At 34.6% G+C, this 20083-nt stretch overlaps 1 non-coding gene across 1 annotated transcript; it reads left to right on the top strand.

Annotated features, from left to right (window-relative positions):
• Positions 1–18020: 18020 nt before the first annotated feature.
• On the top strand, positions 18021–18126 carry LOC140854884 (small nucleolar RNA R71). Its single transcript, XR_012137978.1, has one exon. It is a non-coding gene; the product is annotated as a small nucleolar RNA R71 (small nucleolar RNA).
• The last annotated feature ends 1957 nt before the right edge of the window (positions 18127–20083 follow it).

Raw genomic sequence — 20083 nt, 5'->3', positions numbered from 1 at the left:
TTAAAACTTTCGTTCTTAATTGGTATCAGAACCATTTATCCTATTTTCTAGCATGATTTAGTATGTTAATTATCGATTAGTGAATAATTTTTGTGATCAATTGATTATTTGCATACAATTTTATACCATAGATTAAAAAAAATCATATCTTATTGTATGCTATGAATTATGAAACTAATTTTTGTATGCAAATAGTGTATGATGTGTAGTTTATGCCGATAAAATTTTGTAGTAATCTGAGCACCACAGACCAATTCAATCATCTTATTTTTAATTTTTAAAAGGAATTACAATGGAGATTAAAGTAAATGAAAAGGTGCTTTAAATATAATAGAAGCATAATAGCAAGGACTTTGTGTCTACTCTTGTATCTTGATGTTTAGATGCCTATATCATTTTTCTTCTAATATTTTATTTTTTCTGTATTTGTTATAAAAAAATAATAATTGTGAAAAGAAGCCCCATGGTCATAAGAACACCAGAGCAGTGGGCAATAATAATATGGATTTGAATATTTGGCATGCTAGATTAGACCTCATTGGATAAGATCGAATGAATAGATTAGCGAGAAAAGGCCTACTAGGGTCACTCTCCAAAATGAAAATGCCCATTTGTAGATATTGTTTAGCTGAAAAAATAACTAGAAAATCATTTGGCAAAACAACTAAAGCCGAATTTCTATTGCAATTGATACATTCCGACATCTGTGGTCCAATGAGTGTAAAAACAAGATGAGGGTCTTCGTATTTCATTACATTTATAAATATCTTCACACATTATGGTCATGTCTATTTGATTTTTCATAAATCTGAAGCACTAGAGTGTTTTAGATTATATATGAATGAAGTAGAGAATCAGTTAGAAAAGAAAATGAAGATTTTAAGAATTGTTCGTGGGCATGAATATCTATTCGGACAATTTAAGGAGTTATGTAATGATAAAGGAATTACAAGGCAATTGACTATTCCTGGCACCCTTCAGTAAAATGGAGTTGCCGAGATAAGGAATAGAATTTTTTTGAAAATAGTTAGATCTATGATGGCACAAGCAAACCTACCAATCTCCTATTGAGGAGATGCATTAGTGACTGTTGTCTATATACATAACCGTATACCCTTAAAATCAGTTTCTTCCACACCTTATGAACTATAGACAGGTAGAAAATCCGACCTAAGTCATTTAAGACCTTAGGGGTCTACTGCCTATTTTCATGATCCTTCTGATCAATATGAAAAGTTGCATCCAAGAGAAAATAAATACATCTTTATTAGATACTTGGAATACTCGAAAGGTTATGTATTCCTAGGTGAACAAGCAGACAGAAGTATCACTGAAATTGAATCATGGGATGTCACTTTTTTTGAAAATGATTTCCCAAGCGGGGGCGAAATAGATAGAAATACTCCATTATATGAAATGGAGGAATCAGAAAATGTCGATCTTCGATAATTTGAGACATAAGAAGAGATATCTCAATCTCAAGAATCGAGTGGGAGTGATAGAATAAATAATTTTTTTTCATAGAAACTAAAATTATGGAGAAGCAATCGTGAGAGCATACCCCATCGTTATTTTAAAATTGAAGGAGAAGCTTTATTAATCACTCTATAAGATAGTGATGAATTTAGAACAGTTCATGAGGCTTTATCTTGTCCTGCAAAGGAACAATGGAAAAAAATAATGGAAGAAGAAATAGAATCTATGAAGGCAAATCAAGTTTGGAAGCTTGTAGACCTTCCATCTGGATGTAAGGCAATTAAGAATAAATGAGTTCTTAAGATTAAGCGCAAGGTTGATGGAACCATTGATAGGCATAAGGCTCGTCTGGTAGTGAAAGGTTATACCCAGTATGATGGTATAGATTTTGAAGAAACCTTTTTTGCAATAGTAAGATTTGCCTCAATTTGCTTAATTCTAGTCATTATAGCACAAATAAATTTGGAGCTACATCAAATGGATGTTAAGACAGTATTTTTAAATGAAGAAATAGATAAAGAAATCTACATGGAGCAACCAGTAAGTTTCATTATTAAAGGCTAAGAAAGTAAAGTATGCAAATTGCAGCATTCTATATATGGCCTAAAATAAACATCTAGACAGTGGTATTTGAAATTTCATCAGGCGGTAATCTCTTATAATTTTAAAATGATTGATGAGGACCACTGTGTATATGTCAAGCGATCCATGGAGAAGTTTATAATAATATCATTATATATTGATGATATCCTATTGGCTGGAAACGACAAAGTATTTGTCCGTGCTATAAAGGAATGGTTATCCTCAAATTTTGAGATGAAAGATATGGGTGAGGTGGATTACATTCTTGGTGTAAAGAAACATCGAGACTGTTCAAAAAAATTACTTACTTTTTCACAAGAATCTTACATTAGGAAGATTCTTGAACATTTTAATATGAAATATTATTATCCTATTGATACTTCTGTAGTAAAAAATAAGTGCTTGAGTCTTGCAATGTGTCCCAAGGCTCTACAAGAAAAAAAATAATGTCCAAAGTAATATACTCAAGTGCAGTTGGAAGCTTAATGTATGCTATAATGTGTACAAGATCAAACATTTGTTATGCCATGGGCTTAGTCCGTCGATATCAATCAAATCCGGGATAAGGGCACTGGACAGCTGTTAAAAAGATTTTGAGATATCACTACAATAAAAATAATTTTTAGCGATAAATTACTTATGGTATTTCTTATTATATGCCATTAAAATCTCTTTTTTTGCTGTATTTCAATAAAAATATCGCTATCTTTCAATAAATATTTTTTATTAGTGATATTTTATCATAAATACTGCTATAAATTTATATTTTATGATATTTTATTATAAATACTGCTATAAATTTATATTTTATGATATTTTATTATAAATACTACTATAAATTTATATTTTATGGCATGTAGCAAATATGTCGATAAATAATATCATAATTTATAAGATTTTAAAAAATTATCATTCAATTTTAAATTATTAATTTTATATAGAGCTTGATTTAGTTATACTGATCTCATAAAATATGTTATTATAAATATATATTCTTAACATTACTTATTTAATGACATGAATGTATGTTAATAAGTTAAATAAACTATACTTATATATTAATAATATAAGTTATAGGTTGGTGGTTAAGAGCTTGATATTAAAATAAAAGATCATTGGTTTGAATCCTACTCTTATTCTAATTCTAAGATATATAGTTTATTTTTTGATAATTTTTATCGATATATAAAAAATATTGGTATTAAAATTTTAAAGACACTTACATATGCCATTAAAATAAAAAAATTTATCAATATTTTTTTAAAATATTAATAATTAATTACCGACACCATCTTAAGACAGCACATAAAAAAATATCATAAAAATACCGCTAAAGATATTTATGATATTTTTTTTGATCTATAGCGGTACTTAAAAATATCGCTAATGGTCATTTTTATTATAGTGTATTTAAAAGGCACTGCAAACTATTTTCTTTACTATCAAGGATTCAATTTGCATTTACAAGATTATACGAATGCTGATTGGGAAGAAGATATAGATGAATGCAAATCAACATCTGGATATGTGTTCTTGCTAAATAATGACACCATATCCTGGAGTAGTAAGAAATAAACCTGTATAGCCTTGTCTACAATGAAAGTCAAATTTATGGTATATTCAGCAGCAGTGCAAGAAGCGATTTGGTTGAGAAGATTCTTATTGTATTTAGGAATATCAAGTGATAATAAGAGATCAGTGACAATGCACTATGATAGCCAGGTAGCAATAGCCTATATAAATGATTCCAAATATCACTGTAGAACCAAGCATAATGACACCAAGTACAATTTTGTGAGAGACATTATAGCACAAAAAAAAGTAACTATACGGTATATTTTTATACATCAAATGATGGCAGATCCAGTCACCAAGCCAATAGCTAGAGATGTGTATATGAAACATATGAAATTATTGGGACTAGGTAGATTATGATGTAGAACTTGTGAACAAGTATTTATTATATATCTTTGGAAATATACTTTTGTTACGTATAAGATTCATGTTATTAAATGATCATCTTATTCATTTATTTTAATGCCAATTGATAATAACACATACACATGAGTATTATGTGCGAAGTTTTGTTTAATGCATAAAAAGTAAAGTATGTCAAAAAGACAAAGATTGGCCCTCTCACATGGGCAATCACCTCTAATGCCGAGGAGCATGCAGAAATGAAATGTTTTAAGCATGAAAATGCTAAGAGATTATTAAATTTGAGCTTAAAACTTATATTGCTTTGATAAGAGAATCAAGATGAGATTATTTGTATATTTGATCGAGATGGATGTCCCCACCATCCAATCTAGCTTGTTTAGAAGTCAGACATGAATCTCTGAATAGTAGTATAAGAGAATCATGTTAGACACCGAGGTGTGTCTGAACTTAAGTCTGTATGGTGTTTCTTTTAGAAAATGACATACATTCTCAAAAGAGAGTAAATACTATAGCACGTGATTCATACCACGTGTGCTATGGGACTAATAAGAAAAGTGAGAGAATAGATCCATGCTTCTCCACTATGTGAGACCCTTGAGGTTCATAAACTTTTATTATTATTCTTAAGGACTTTCAACTATTTCTTGAAATTTTATTTCAATGTTTGCTACTTCAGTGTGTCCCCAATGACTATATGTGATTTGGTTCAGTGGGGCATGTCTAAGAAAGCAGTTGAGTTGAAATGGAAAGATTCGAGTAGGAAAAGAAGACTATATTTTGTTCTACATCCATACCTATATTCACTGGTCGATCAATTATGTCATCCATAGGGAGGATATAATGGTGAATACATGGTAGTAAAAAAGAAAGTTAAACATGCTCCTAATGCTATTGTTAATAGAGGGATCAAAAATGTTATGACTGATATAATAAAATTAGTCTGAGGTATAGCAAGTATGTTGATCTCGTAGCAATGAGCTGTTATGTGTCCCTAATAGATGCATGACAAATAAGCTCTTACATCCTTGCTGGTCACATGGTCTATTTGCCTAGCTAGTATGAATGAATGAGAAATATAGATGGAGATGAGTAGAGCCCATCATATGTGAGTGGGAGATATTGGTATATAGGACGTCCATGATGCATACAAGACTCCCATGATGTAGCAGTTTTTGGATAGTTATTAGGTAGTTATGGTAACCACCCAATCCCATTTAAAATGAAACAAAAAACTGCATGAAAAAGGATATGATATGTTCTAAAAAAAAATAAAAGTCTCCAAAGATTTTAGGATTCAAAAGTCCTTCTTCCATACTCCATTATTTCTCGTTGGCTCTTAGACTATGAATAGTTGGTGTCTTCATATTGATCACACCACAGACTAGTTAGTAAAGCAGCCAAAGATCCATTTGAGCTAGAAATTTGTAAGATTAAATTTGACTTAGAATTTATTTTCATTTTTCACATGCAGTGGTTCATCGTGTGGTGGACAATATGCACGATACACCATACTATGGTGCATCACGGGTATGTAAAGAACCTGCACTCAATTTTTTTGATAAAAAAAAGATCAAAGAGAGAGCCTGGAGGTTTGTAGGTATCATTTCCGTTATTATGGTTAATAGCAGCAACATCAGGCACCGTTAAAATGTAATAGATCGGGGGTATTCAAATATTCTCCATGATTCCCAATCCCTGATCATCGATGCGTATACCGTCATATCCGCAATGAGTTGCACACAGGCAGTAATTTTCTTATCAAAATTCGAAGTCCAAAGCAATAACCTCCTGACTTTGAAGGGTATACTTTGATTAAACACGCCCATTTGAACTTGCCCATCGAATATAGGTAACTATCTTGCTTACCTATTCCATTGGCAAAGTGTCCCAAGTGTTCCCATTATTCCTTCAATCTTCTTGACTCCTCTAATCATGTTCACCAACTATAAGAAAATTAACAATAAAGATTATGTAACTATCTAATGACTTTAATTTAACAACATTATCGCCAACCATCCTAACACTTCCAATTAGTCCTCGAATCTATTGAGACCCCTATTAAAAGGAAACAAATAGTATAGATTAAGCGATTAATCATCAACTTACATTAATTAACACCATTAGAATGAGGAATAGATTACACGCATGCATGTAAGGGATCCATAATTCGAGCATAGGTAGAACATGTGCACCAACTCACTTCGAGTCTCGATTATACCTAGTGCTTATTGGACCATCTGATGCTCCTATGTACTTCTACCTATTGGATAAAATTTAGGTCTTCAAGATGCATGCAGATGGCTAGCACTGATTAATCGAGTTAATTGAACTTAGTCTTAAATAAACCAAATTTCATAAAAAGGATTTGCATTCACTTTCACCTCTTTTTGCTGTACTTTTGTTCATCCCAACTACCACAACCACCTACCCCACCTATTTCGTTATCTCCACAACCCAATCCCAGCCAAAATCGTCACCTGTATGTTAGTTATGCAATCTTTCCCCCTACTGCCTACATCCCATGCTAACACCCATATCACCAATGGATGCCTTTGCACATATACCACTTCTTCCACCTAGTGCTAGAAATAGGCCCTAGCCGCATTGGTTTCCAAGTTGGGTGCTGTGCTTGACCTAATAGGATGATGGTTTTGCTTGGATCTAAAATCCAAGATTTTATCAACCTAGGCTTTGGTCTAGTCTTGGACTGACTTGAGCGTGACTTGAAATACAACCCAAATTCATTATGAGGATCCGTGCCAGTATATATATTTAGTCCCACTTCGGTTATTCACTCAGAAGATCTTTGATTTTTATAAAAGGTCAAGAAATCCAAATAATACCTTCCAACTAGCATTTCTAGGTGAAGTTCTAGGTTAATATAAATAGTATCAAAGTTAATCCAGCTCATAGCCTATATGGATTAAGGGATACTACAGCACGAGTTCATTAGGATTGATCACAGACTAATCATCATACTTATGAATGGATGCATGGATTTGAATCTTTAGTCTAGCGAGGATGTTAAGGCTTAAATGAAAGGAGTATGTGAGTATCCATATAGATATGTATTTAGTCTTATATCAGTTATTTGCTGAAAAGATCTTGAGTACTTATATAGGATCAAAGAATTCAGATAATACTTTTCGACTAGTCTTTTTGAATGAGATGTTGGGTCATTACATTCATAGTATACATGAGTCATTTTCACAACTCAACCCCATCACTCAAATTTTTCTTGATTATTGTTTACACTATATCTTAACAATTAAGCTGATAGTTAGGAACAAGCACCATATGATTAAGTTTGATTGAATCAAAATAAGTAAGAATCATATGATGCTTGCTAAGATTGGATGAGATTGAATCGTAAAATTATATTAAGGATGAAGATCTAAACTGAATAGATAAAATTCTGCTATAGTTTATATAAGCAACCTAAAAGATCAAGCCTTGATTGTCAGTCAGTAGAAGAGTTTCGAGGCGATCATTTCAATCATAGATTTTCAAGAACAAAGAATTAAATTGTAGGCCAAATGAGTGAAAAGATAACCAATATAGGCCATAATGGTAAATCGAAGGTTGATAAGGCATGACTATAATTTGTTACTTGCAGAATAATCACATTTATCGATGTGCATAGTGGAAAGATGATTAGAAGTAGTTACTAAAGCCACCAAGAATAAAGGCTAGATTTGGGGAACAACCATCAAGGGAGATAGGTGTTGTATTTGAGAGTAGTTGCTATATATTAGTATAAATAATAAAATTATACTCTTATATAAATCCTTCAATAATCAATCCAATTAAATTAATTTTATTTTTATCCGAGACTTTTCTCCTAATATAGGCATAAGTTAGATTATCTACTACAGCCCAATGCTACACCACTATGCAATTTAATTTCTCTTTTGAATAATAATGTGATAGTAAAGAAAGTCCTTAAAGGTGAAGGTACCTGAACCTATACGTTACTCTATATCCTCTCTTCGACCTACTTTTTGAATAGTTCAATACCGATGGAATGCTCCTGCACCCTTGCCCAAATGAGCTTGGCAATATGTGCCCTCTACCCCAACTGATCAATTTTCTTAGGATTCCAAGTTTCCTAGCTTGCTTAGAAGATTTCTAACATGTCTAGTAGGATCCAACATGCCATTATTTTGTTATTTCCAATGGGGCAACTATGTATTTGCATCAAATTATGTGGAAAGGGATCAACGAAGCGGCTACAACAAAAGTGTCTACCATACTTGGACCTCTCTTAGAGTAGTATGCAGCTTCTTCAACTCTAATACTAGAATAGGGTGATATACTTGTTTCTATAATTGAAAACTGATATGGTATGCCATAGCATATTTTAGAACAAATTGCGACAGAATTAGTTGATCATGCCTTCATGCAGTTGAATCAATTTTTCTATTGCTCTACTATGAGAATGCCGAGGCTTTTAAGTCATCCATCTTTCGGATCTTGACCTATCAAGAGGAAGAGGCTGAAGAGTATTGTATGGAGTCTTCAAGCTACACAAGCCAAGGTAAAGTAGAAATCCTACCAATGAATATCGGATTGTATTAGACCAAACAAGAAATTGGCATTCCGATTACCACTGGACTAGCACTCATAGCCTTTAATTGTAGTGCTTTACAAATCTTTGTTGGCGACATTGATGGACATACACCTACACAGATCTTTACTATTATATATTGAAGCTTAAGATCATCTTGTGGCAATGGAGAGAAATAAAAATATTATCATCGTGCAACATAGCTTGTTGCCATTAAAAGGGTTGGAGGACAACTATATCAACTGAAGCCACGACATATTCCTTGGATGGTATACATATCAGACTCCTTATGCTCGAGAAAAATATGACTACATAAGGACAAATTCAATCTGATACTTGATGATATGTGTATTTGGAGATCCTTACATAGACCATGGATAGTATGGATTTCTGAGTTAAATAGTAATCTACAGGAAGATCAAAGAAATAACAAATTTGATTTGACAACAAAAATAATAAATAATATTAACATTATTGTCATTTCATAAGAAAATATTCCCGACACTTCGATCAATAGTCCAATACAAGTGTCTTATTATAAAGGTAGACCCTACTCTAGAGTTCTCATAGCTCTTTTAGCATTGCTCCAACAAGAGACCTTGGACTCAAGTTGATGCAGTGTGGTTTAGCCTGCATGCAACCATAACTAAAATCTATTATCTCCATCATGATTGTTGACAACAGCAATGTTAGATGCTATAATAGCATAACGTATTGGAAACATTATTCAAAACTTTCTCCATGATTCTTCCTCCATGATCACTGATGCCGATACCATCATATTTATAATGAGTTGTGGGTGGACAGTAATTCTCTTTTCCAAGCTTGAGGTATGAATCAATCACCTTCTAACTTTGAGGGCTATATTTTGATTAAACGCATCCATCTGAACTTTGCCACCGTAGAGAGCTAACTATCCTACGTACCCATCAAGCCATTGTTATTCGATTTGCAACCAATCACAAGTATTCCCATTAATCCTCCAAATCTTTGGATTCACAAACATATTCATCAACTACAAGAAAATCAAAAATGAAGATTATGAGATTAACTATATAGTGATTCTAATTAACAACATTATCACCAACCATCCTAACAGTTCTTGTTAGTCTTCAAATCTTTCGAAAACCCTACCAAAAGGAAACAAATAATGTAAATTTGGTGATTAATTATCAAATTATATTGATTAACACCATTAAATTAAGGAACAAATCATGCAAGGGATCCACAATTAGAGCATAGGTGGAACATGTGCAGCTATTTGTAAGGGGTAAACCTTACAGCAGGACAACCTATAGTCCGTGCTATCATTATTTTATTTTTTTAGATTTATTTTAATACAATCATGAATATGTTATAAAAGAACCTAGATGCTCTGATACCACTGTTGGAAAAGGTGTAGGATTTCATGCATGAATTTCAAAATAATTTTGAAATATAACGCAGCAAAATATATAAATTAAATAATTTAATATACAAATACATATAATCAAATTATTAAACCCTACAATTAGGACCTATAACATATCATATTACATTTATAAATCAAAAAATAAAAGCTTTGGTATTGATCAAATCAATACCCTAGATCTAAAATAGTTTTAGATCTAAAACCTAAATCACATCTAGATAAGAGAAGAGATCAGATCTCTTACCTTCATACGGGTCGAAAACTCCACAGTTGATTTTTTTTGTTGCATTTGGAGCCGCACACACGTCCGACCTCTACAAGTGATCCAAACGAGGCTGCAATAAAATTGAAGGTTCATCGAACAAAGATCCGCTCGAAGTGCTAGCTTCTTGCAGATCCCTCCAGATGGTTAATCTAAAAATATTCTTAGGATCTCTTGGACATTCTAAGAGATGAAGAATATGAGGAGGAACAAGGAAGAAGTCAAACTTTTTGACCTCCCTAAAATCAAAAATAATATGTAAAGGAAAAGGGTCCTAAGAGAAGATAGATCTTTTCTTTCAGTACATCAATGATTGATGTCCTGAGAACATCTCTATGCTAGAACATGAGAAGATCTTCTTCTCTAGATATTTTTTAAATTTTTAAATCTTATGATATGTGATTTTTCTTATAGAAAAATCTCATGATTTATGAAGAAGAAGGGTTCTAAAAGAAACCTTAAGACAAGACCTTCTTTTCTTCTTCTTCTCTCATCAGAACATGATCAGATCATGTCTAAAATTAGATCACTATGCCCCAACTCATTGGAGCATAAATCCACCATGCCATCCCTCTTTCTCTCTCAAATTTTTATCATATAAAAATATAAAATAAAGAGAGAATAATCTGAAAGGAAAACAATAAGAGAAAACAATCTTCTCTCTTATCTTTCTTTCTCTACAAGACATCAACTTTTGATCTCTTGATAGAAGACTCTCCTCCAAAGATATTGACACCTCAAACCACCCATGCCATCCTCTTTCTCCTTTGCTATTTTTATCAGAAAATCAATGATTTTTGACTCTCTTTTTTTATCATATGGGGCGGTGATGCGTAGTCGTTGATAGCACCAAAAATAACTCTACTCACTACGTAGGTAGGATGAGTCGAGATCGTATCCTCAGGGACCTTGGGCTAAGTTGAGATTATAAAATAAAAGAAAGAAGCGTTGTTTTTGATTTAGAAAATAAATTATCTTAAAATTGATGTAATTAGAAAATAAAGAGCTCGAGAGTTTTGAATCAATTTTGCACTAGCAGAATTGTATCTCTTTTTTAATTAAATAGATGCGATTAATCTTAGAAAAAATATCTATTTTTTCTCGGTACACCTCGTACCCGTAGATCACGACGTGTCTCCAAAAAGTACTAGGTAAACAACTCTTCTTTTCTCGGCACGTTTCGTACCCGTAGATCACGGCACGTCTCCGAAAAGTAAAAGTTGTTCCTAATATTAATCTAACAGGAAAGCATAAATAAAAGCATATGAAAGAGAGCAAATAAAGAACTCATAATATTTAAATAAAAAGTATAATCTTTATTGCATATAAAGAAATACAAGAAAGTTTAGAACAATAAACCCACTCTGTGTCGTTACAAAATTTTTTCTCCACTCCCGAGACTGCTAGCCTAGCTGCTCATGAAGTAGTCCCTTTTTATTCCTCTATGCAAGGTTCTAGAAGAATTTCTGGACTCCTCCTCAAATGAGAGTACAAGAGCCTTTTTATAGGTGCTAGGAGGGATGAGTTTTACATGATTTTCCGATGTGAGACTAAAGAAAATACTAAGGACTAAAAGATGGATGGATGAGATGGAAAGATCACAAGCAGATAAAAAAAATATAAATTCTTCCCATGTCGTGCGCCCGCGCTCGCCCGCGCCCGCGCCCGTGCTGCCGCGATGCCGCGCGCGTTACCTGTTAGGAAGCGCTCCTTTTTTTTTTGATTACCAAAAAGAAACTTTTGTTTCTTTAAAATAATGCCTATATCCTTTTTGGATTTCTTGCATAGTATCTTTATTTTCTATAATACCGTATGCGTCCTTCTTTTATTTTAAATTCAATTTTCTTCAAACTTGAGTCTTTTTGATCTATGAATCGGACTCTTTATATCGATGATCACTTTTTCTGTAAAACATAAAAAGAAGCATCAAATTTTTAATAAATAAAATAAATTAACTATAATTTTTTACTTTAAATGACTTAAATTAAGTGTTTATCACACCTTCCAACTTGAATTTTGCTCATCCTCGAGTAAAATAGATATATCAGCATTGTGTACCGACTCGATCTTGAATCAAAAGTTAGGTTGGCATCCCAAAAGATAGATAATACCTGGTTAGACCATTAAAGAGATATTTCATTGGATTATCAATTTGACCCAATTAGTGGCAGAGTATTAACTAAAAAAATTTCAAGAGCTTTTCTTTCACCAACTCCCCTCTTTACTCTTTAAATCCTCTAACTTAATGTGAGATAGGTTTATTATCTTCTTACAATTTAGTCCCCTTATTATTCATTATTTTCTTAACATTGCCTACCTTTTTACGCGAACCACAACGCTTACTTAGGCGAAAGGGCCCAGTTACTCAGTGGAAAATCAATATTTTTTTAAAAAAAAAAAAATTAAGACAAATTTTTGCATACCTCGACCTTTCCACCCAATATCTCATGAAGCAGATTCTTTATTGAGATCAGTAAGAAGAGGGTTGTAGAATCACTCCTAAAATTTGGTCTAGTCTAAACCCTACCATTCATTGGATTTTCTTAATAATTTATTCTTTAGTATCTCTAAAATTATCTTGACCGTTAATCATTCATTAATTAGGATGCCTAATTGACTCTTAATCAAAATAAAATTCAGATACATAAAACTAATTATTTCTGGCCATACTTGAGGATTTGATTAATTTTCTTCCCCCCAACTTAATCTACATTGTCCTCAATGGAGGAGGAAAGCAAAGAAAATAAAAGGAGAGAGTGCACCTGGGATAATTTTGCTTCGAAAGTTGAAGATAGCTTCATTGATTAATAGGCTCTTGTTCTAAATTTCTGTAGCTGCAGTAAAGTAAAAAAAATATGAAATTATTGGGTTGCCTTCCAACAAGCACTCAGTTTTACATCTTCAACCAGACGTCAAGTTTATTATTTATTATAAAGTGGATCACACAGGTAGATGGTGTCGGTTCGTTCTTTATGTGCAATTTCATCCACATATGGCTTCAGACGTTGGCCGTTTACCTTAAATATATTGCCATTCCGGGGGTCATGAATTTCAATTGCTCCATGTGAGAATATTTGTGTGACAATGAAAGATCCAACCCATCGAGATCGAAGTTTACCGAAAAAAAGGCGTAACCTGGAATTGAAAAGCCATACCTTTTGATTTAGCTCAAACGATTTTTTAGAGATATATTTATCATGAAATACTTTGATTCGAGCCTTGTAAATTCATGAACTCTCGTATGCATCGTTGCGAAGTTCTTCCAGTTTATTGATTTGCAACATTCGATTAGAACCTGCATTCTTCATGTTAAAATTAAACATTCGTATGGCCCAGAGTGCACGATGTTCTAATTCAACCAACAGATGGCAAGCTTTGCCATAAACTAGTCGGTAGGGTGACATACCGATAGGAGTTTTAAAAGCTGTACGGTAAGCCCATAATGCATCATCTAAACGAAGAGACCAATCTTTTCTATCGGACCTAACCGTCTTTTCTAGGATATGTTTAATCTCTCTATTTGACACCTCTACCTGACCATTAATTTGGGGGTGATATGGTGTGGCCACTTTGTGTGTAATATTATATTTTTTTATAAGTACTTCAAAATATTTATTCATAAAATGAGTCCCCCCATCACTAATGATCACCTTTGGGAAGCCAAATCGACTAATGATGTTTCGTTGGATAAAACTAGTTACAATTTTATTATCATTAGTCCGTGTAGCTATTGCCTCCATCCATTTTGATATGTAATCAACTGCCACCAGAATATATTCGAATCCAAATGAGGTTGGAAAAGGTCCCATGAAATCAATCCCCCAAATATCGAAGATTTCTACTACTAAAATGGGGGTCAGCAGCATCATATCCTTCTTGGATAAATTTTCTGTTCGCTGACATTGCAGACAACTTTGGCCAAATTTATGTGCATCCTTGAAAAGCGTTGGCCAATAAAACTCACTCTGCAGCACTTTTTGCTGCAGTTTTTCTTCCACTAAAATGTCCCCCACATGCCGAAGAATGGCAAAAAGTGAGAATACTTTGGAATTCACTTTCGGAGACACAACGGCGAATAACTTGATCAGGACAGTATTTGAATAGTTCAGGTTCTTCCCAGAAATAATGTTTAATTTGCGAAAAAAATCGATCCTTTTCTTGTTTTGTCCAGTGAAAAGGTACTTATCCTGTTGACAAGTAATTGACAATATGGACAAACCATGGAGGATGGCTAGAGGAGATTGCGAAAAGTTGTTCGTCAGAAAATTTTTCTTTGACCTCATCTATGCCTATCGTGTGTTCAACTAAGATCTTGGAGATGTGATCAGCTACCACATTCTCGGAACCCTTCTTTTCTCAGATTTTCAGATCAAATTCTTGTAAAAGAAGGATCCATCTGATCAAACATGATTTAGTATCTTTCTTTGAGAGGAGATATTTCAAAGCTGCATGATCAGAGTAAACTAGAACCTAAGACCCTAACAGATATGAGCAAAATTTTTCAAAGGCGAACACTACTGCTAGTAGCTCTTTTTCTATTGTGGTGTAGTTTAATTGGGCATCGAAAAGAGTCTTGCTAGCATAATAGATCACATGTGGCTCCTTATTGATTTTTTGGCCTAAGATGGCACCTATTGCAAAGTCAGAGGTATCACACATAATCTCAAATGGAATGAACCAGTCAGGGGATTTTATTATAGGTGCTATTGTCAGAACTGTTCGTAATATGTTGAATGCTTTCAAACAGTCTTCATCAAAGACAAATGGTGTGTCCTTGGCCAACAAATTGTACAGGGATCTTGAAATCTTGCTAAAGTCTTTGATGAAGCGTCTATAAAATCCGGCATGACCTAAGAAGGATCGTATTTGTCGGACCGAAGTAGGGGGTGGTAGTTTTGAAATGACCTCAACTTTGGCTTTATCTACCTCGATCCCTCTTTCAGAAATAATGTCCTAATACAATTTCTTTCCACACCATGAAATGGCTCTTTTTCCAACTTAGGACAAGATTTGTCTCCATACACCGTTTAAGAACTTTGGAAAGATTATGGAGATAATCCTCAAAGGTGGTTTCAAGCATAGAAAAATTATCCATAAAAACTTCAAGATATTTATCCACCATATCCAAAAAAATGGCCAGTATGCACCGTTAAAATATAGCGGGTGCATTGCAGAGCCCGAATGACATACGCCAAAAAATGAAGGTGCCATAGGGGCAGGTGAAGGTAGTCTTTTCTTGATCATCCAGAAATATAGATACTTGATTGTACCCTGAATAACCATCAAGAAAATAAAAGAAACTTTATCCTGCTAACCGTTCTAAGATTTGATCGATGAAGGGCAATGAAAAATGGTCCTTCCTAGTAACGGCATTTAGTTTTCTATAATCTATGCATACTCGCCATCCAGATGATATGCGAGTGGGAAGCAGTTCATCTTCTTCGTTCTCAACCACAGTAATACCTGATTTCTTAGGTACTACTTGAGTGGGACTGACCCATTTACTATCGGATATGGGATAGATGATTCCAGCATCTAACCACTTTACCACCTCTTTCTTTACTACTTCACGCATGTTTGGGTTCAATCTCCTCTGCATATCTCGATGGGGTTTGGCATTTGCCTCAAAATGAATATGGTGCATACAAATGGAGGGGTTAATTCCTTTTAAATCGACAATGGACCAACCGATAGCCTCTTTGTGTTCTTTCAAAATACCAACCAATTGTGTTTCCTGATTAGGGGTCAAGTCTGATGCAATGATTGTCGGGAAGGTATCATTGGGTCCTAGAAATACATACTTGAGCGTAGCAGGAAAGAGTTTCAATTCTAACGTAGGTGGTGATTCTAAAGATGGGACTATTGGTGTACTGGCTAATGTGGGCAATGGCTCATACTTGATTGTCCATAGAGGAGTGGTTTTATCGTGTGGTGTATCCAACAAGGTGTTAACTTCTTTCATATATCCCTTAAAGTCATACACTCCAAAGTGAGCTAAGCAAATATCTAAGGGGTTTGGTGCTAGAATTGTGGGTGTTGCATCTTCTATAATATCTTCTAGTGTATCTACTTCGAAGTAACTATCCATTGATGGTCCTTGGGAAGCACCAAACACATTCAGTCTCAGTTTCTTATTTCCAAACGATACGTCCATGACTCCTGTCCTACAATTAATGCATGCATTTGCCGTAGCTAGGAAGGATCATCCTAAGATAATGAAAATTTATCTGGGGTTGCCACTTAGTTTCATGTCGAGAATCAGAAAATCAACTGAAAAGTAAAACTCATCTACCTTGACCAAGACATCCTCAAGCATTCCACGTAGTTCCTTAATTGATCTGTCGGCTAATTGTAGTGTGACTGATGTGGGTTTCAGTTCTCCGAATCCAAAAAGTTCATACACTGAATTAGGTAAAAGATTCACACTTGCTCCTAAATTCAGAAGAGCTTTTTCAAGATGATAATCTCCTATAACACAGAAAATGATGGGGGCTCCTGGGTCCTTAAGCTTTGGAGGAGTGGCATGCTGGAAGACAGAACTAGCCTGTTCAGTGAGGCATACTTTTTTTGAAATTTGTGATCTAGATTTACGTTTTTGGATGCATAAATTCTTCAAAAATTTGGCATAAGTAGGGACCTGTTTGATTGCATCTAGAAGGGGAAGATTAATTTGGACTTTCTTAAACAATTCCAACATCTCATCAAGTTTTTCTCCCTTCTTATCTGCAGGAATAGGGGCTTTCAGGGCATCCGAAAATGGGGCTTTAGGCAAGTAAGATGATTCCGGTGCAGTTGGTTCATTCTCTATTTTAAGGTCCTCCTTGTTCTTGGGTGATTTGGCTTCGGTTAGAGGTTTAGGGTCGGTCTCATTGGTTTTACTAGTGTGTTCAATGACCTTCCCACTTCTCAGAGTCATGATTGATTTGGCATGTTCAGAAAAAGCTTTTGGGGTATTAGAGATCTCAATCACAAATTGCCCTCTTGGGTTGCTCTCGGGTTGGCTAGATAATTTTTCTCCTTCCCTCCTACTGAATGCAGTCGCTAGTTGACCTATTTGGATCTCTAGCTTAGCAATGGATTGTGTGTGGGAGTTAAGGGTCTGAGTGTTGACTTCTAATCGTTCTAGTGCTTTCAAAATTTTTTTCTCAAAAGTTGAGCTATGACCAGTAGTAGACAGTTGAGGAGCATTTTGAAATTGATGGTATGGTCCATGCCTATATATTGGGTCCTGATATTGAGGTCGAGGTGCGGCAAGGCCAACCACTGGTTGTGGTCTCTAGAAAAAATTTGGATGGTTTCTCCAGCCAGGGTTATAAGTGTTCGAATATGGATCATTTTCTGGTCTACGAGCTTGTTGGACTTGAGCTTGCTGAATCTGCTCATGCACAAACTCAGAAAATTGAAGTGCGGCTGGGCATTCACTAACAAAATAGTTCGGACTTGCACACAATGCACAAACTTCTTGGATTGGGTTAGGTGAAATCGGAGATTGTCCAGTATTTAGAAGATGGTCTAATTTTTGGGACAGTTCATCTACCTTACTGTGGATATCCATGACGTTTTCAATCTGATAAATTTCACTTCTTTTTTGTTGAAGCATGGGTTGTTCTCTAGAGGTGGCAGACATATGATGTAGGAAATTCTCACTAAGTGTTTCAAAGAGCTGCCAGACTTCATCCTCACTCTTTAGCATGAATGTCCCACCACATGATGCATCAACTATTTGTCAGTGTTTCTCCGATAGACCATCATAAAAACACTGATAAAGTTGCCATTTAGGGACAGCATGGTGTGGACATTTACGATTGAGGTCCCCTAACCTTTCCCATGTCTCATGAAAAAATTCACCCTCCAATTGGGAAAAACTAGTGATAGCTTTTCTAATTTGATTTGTTTTTCCAATTGGAAAGTATTTCTTGAGAAATTTTCTCTGAAGATGATCCCAAGTTGAAATGGTTATAAAGTTTAAGAAGTTTAACCAATGCTTGGCTTTGTCCTTAAGTGAGAAAGGGAACAGTTTCAACCTAAGGGCATCATCGGAGAAGTTTTGGATTTTTACTGTGGAATAAATTTTAAGAAATTCATCCAAGTGTTTGTATGGGTCCTCGTTACTAAGTCCATAGAATGATGACAACATTTGAATAATGCTAGACTTAATCTCATATTGGGTAGCTTCTACTGGAGATACTTGAATGCTTGGAGAGTAGGTATACGAGGATGGAGTGAAATATTCTCTCAATGAGCGTGGAGGATTAGCCTAAGAGTCTTTTCTAATTCTTCGTCTAATGGTTGCAAGTCGGGTTTTAGTGATCGTCGACCTAACATGCAACTAAAAGGTCTATGTAGGACTATCCTAGTCTGTTAATGATTTTTTTTTTTATTAAGAGGAGAAGAGAAGAGAGAAAAGAGTTCTAAAGAAGAGATCCTAAGAAGTCCTAAAACTAATAGAAAAATTAGTTGTGGTTAGATTTTAATTACAATCAAGTTAGCACGCAGTGGACTCTCTATCTTAAAGTTATCCTAGTTCTAGACAGCTCCTAACTGTAGTTAGCCTTCAAGCCCTCCAAGTCAGAGCTTGACCAACCAACTGGCCAGGTAAGTGTAAAGTTGGTGGGAGTCCCCCCGTTGCTTTCCTTAGATACCAATTAAATTGGACAGGTCAGCGAACGAAACCAATTAAAAACCACCTTCCTTCGGGCCCAGTCGTCCCACAAACCACTTGCCTAGACACCAGCTAGCTGACCAAGTCTAACCTGGTTCAACTCTCAGGGTCACTTGTCCTAATGAGTTTGAAATCTTTAGGGGTCAACGTCTAATTAATTTTAGATTAAGGTCTAGGTTATGCAAATGCAAGGGAGTGATTTGTGGGCCAAAGAAGGGTGATCAAATCTCCACCTTATCTTAGTTAATGGGTTGCGCCCTTAAAGTTACTTATGGAGATGCAATGCAAAGAAACAAGGTGTCCAATCAAGTTAAAAATTTTTATATTTGAGGTTACGCTATTTTAGTTAAGTGTTATGAAATGTCAGTGGTTTTTTTTTTAATTCAACAATGCCAAGATCTCCGGCAACGGTGCCAAAATTTGATGCGTAGTCGTTGATAGCACCAAAAATAACTCTACTCACTACGTAGGTAGGATAAGTCGAGATCATATCCTCAGGGACCTTGGGCTAAGTTGAGATTACAAAATAAAAGAAAGAAGCATTATTTTTGATTTAGAAAATAAATTATCTTAAAATTGATGTAATTAGAAAACAAAGAGCTCGAGAGTTTTGAATCAATTTTGCACTAGCAGAGTTGTATCTCTTTTTTAATTAAATAGATACGATTAATCTTAGAAAAAATATCTATCTTTTCTCGACACATCCCATACCTGTAGATCATGGCGTGCCTCCGAAAAGTACTAGGTAAACAACTCTTCTTTCCTCAGCACGCTCTGTACCCGTAGATCACGGTGCGTCTCCGGAAAGTAAAAGTTGTTCCTAATATTAATCTAACAGGAAAGCATAAATAAAAGCATATGAAAGAGAGCAAATAAAGAACTCATGACGATTTAAATAAAAAGCATAATCTTTATTGCATATAAAGAAATACAAGAAAGTTTAAAACAATAAACCCACTCTGTGTCGTTACAAAATTTCTTCTCCACTCCCGAGACTGCTAGCCTAGCTGCTCATGAAGTAGTCCCTTTCTATTCCTCTATGCAAGACTCTAGAAGAATTTTTGATTTTCTCCTCAAATGGGAGTACAAGAGCTTTTTTATAGGTGCTAGGAGGGATGAATTTTACATGATTTTCCGATGTGGGACTAAAGAAAATATTAAAGACTAAAAGATGGATGGATG

The sequence above is a fragment of the Elaeis guineensis genome, chromosome 1, assembly GCF_000442705.2.
Source record: "Elaeis guineensis isolate ETL-2024a chromosome 1, EG11, whole genome shotgun sequence".
Lineage (NCBI taxonomy): Eukaryota > Viridiplantae > Streptophyta > Magnoliopsida > Arecales > Arecaceae > Elaeis > Elaeis guineensis.
This window is presented reverse-complemented; position numbering and strand designations above follow the sequence as displayed.